At 42.6% G+C, this 1,842-nt stretch overlaps 1 protein-coding gene across 3 annotated transcripts in view; it reads right to left on the bottom strand.

Annotated features, from left to right (window-relative positions):
* tgfbrap1 (transforming growth factor, beta receptor associated protein 1) overlaps positions 1-1,159 on the bottom strand; it is a 33,466-nt gene extending 32,307 nt beyond the window's left edge. For 2 of the 3 annotated variants that reach the window (XM_065022578.1, XM_065022580.1), the window contains exon 1: positions 691-1,159. The gene's annotated coding sequence lies outside the window, so the exon portion shown is untranslated. Of the gene's footprint in view, positions 1-632 lie in introns of all 3 variants that reach the window. The other variant, XM_065022577.1, reaches the window with a different exon arrangement.
* Positions 1,160-1,842: the final 683 nt, after the last annotated feature.

Genomic DNA, 1,842 nt, shown 5'->3' with positions numbered 1-1,842 from the left:
TTGCACACTTACAGGTTATTTCTGTAACAATGGTGGAAATTTCCTTCAGCCAATGCTTTTAAATCCATGCACACTTTGGGAGATGGGTGGATAACTGGGATGCATCCTGTAAGTGCAAAGAAACAGCCTTTCCAATAATATTTTACAAACTCTCACTGAGAGTCCCAACTCCAAGGCTAGTGTGGAATCAGTAGGACCAGGAACTTTTCCTGATCACGTGAACGGACGTGGAAAAACTCTAGGGCCTAACTAGTTAGCTAGGAGGATACCGCAATAATGGTACTACAACTAGAGACTTCTAGCAATTATCACTTGACAGTTAGCCATCATGCTAGCTAGCCTAGCTGGCAACAAACCTTCTCTATGCCATAATTTCCAGAGAAATTCTGGGGCACTTTGATTAGCAAACCCAGAGCCAAAAATGGGGCAGTTAATTACCTAGCAACATCATGCAAATATTGACTATCCGTTGTGGAAGTAGAGCAATGACTGAAGTAAAGTAAGCTCTCCAGCTAATGTTAACCAGTTTTAGCAGCCTGCTAGCTAGCTGACTGGCTGTATGTAACTAGCTACTAAGCAATGACTCAGGCTGTCATTATTGGTAAATCGGTGCTGCCGTTTACTGTACAAACCTTTCAAAAACAGCTATTTACATGTCCATACAAAGACGATAGCTAGAAGCTGTCATACCCCAGCAGTAGCCACTGCAGATCTAGTATAGGAGACGCCGATGTACCACGGTCTTCCTGTCTTTTCACTTCTCAATCTCTCCACTCCCTTCGCTGCTAACTGCTTGCTAACCGCTAGGGAGAGCTGCCGCTACGTTTTCAGGTCGAAGAAGGTCATGAGGAGGTTGTGCTTCCTGTTTACAATGCATTGGGGCAATATATGCATATATTGACAAAATACATGTCTTTCCGCCCTAAAATGGGAGTTGTTGTCCACAAAGCGGCAGTGTGGGCTGTTTAGCTTCCAACTATCCTTTCTTTGGATTAGTGGAACTTATATTCGATCAAATAAACCTCACGTTGCAAATAAGACATTCATTTTGTTGACCAATTTGTTGACTAACACTCCTTGACCTCCATACAATAACTCCTTGCTTGGTGGGCGAAAAAACGGCACCTGCTTGGAGGGAGACAGATTTTCCGCCGAGTTGGGCCTCTTTTCCTGGTTGGTGGGAGGAGCAATAGAAGGATGGGCTCATTGTAATGGCTGGAATGTAGTGAATGCAATGGAGTCAAATATGGAGTTTCCATGTGTTTTATGCCGTTCTATTACTCCATTCCAGACATTACAATGAGCCCATCCTCCTATAGCTCCTCCCACCACCCTCCTCGTGAGTATGCAATTGAGATTCTCCCAGACATTAAAACCAGATTGGGGGCTAAAGAGCCTGCCAGCTTGTTGTCCTAACAAACGGAAATGAGTTATCTGTGGTTCCTTCAGCCATTCCATTCCTTATCCTATATAAGGTCTGAGGTTAACACAGGCTTAGGAGATCTTATTCGTTTTGTGAGATAATACCAGTCAGTTAACATGACCTTTATGAATTATAAAGCCTTTATGTGCTTTTGATTACACAAATGCTTCAAAATTCACAAAAAGTGACATTAGCTGATGAAAATGATCAAATTGAACAACATGTACAAGATCTCATAAACCTGTGTTTTACCACAGACCTAATTTTCACAGTTTATCCAAACACCCTACAAAAACTCCATTCATTTCCACATAGGCTTTGTCCTTCGAACCTTGGTGGAGTACCAGGGCCTACAAAAATATGCTTGGTCTGTTTCAATAGTGTGTGATTGCGGCCTGCAATTCAGGGCATTCCTTCAT

Source organism: Oncorhynchus nerka, linkage group LG2, assembly GCF_034236695.1.
Source record: "Oncorhynchus nerka isolate Pitt River linkage group LG2, Oner_Uvic_2.0, whole genome shotgun sequence".
NCBI classification, from domain to species: domain Eukaryota; kingdom Metazoa; phylum Chordata; class Actinopteri; order Salmoniformes; family Salmonidae; genus Oncorhynchus; species Oncorhynchus nerka.
Note: the sequence above shows the minus strand (reverse complement) of the source record. Positions and strands in the feature narration are given on the sequence as shown.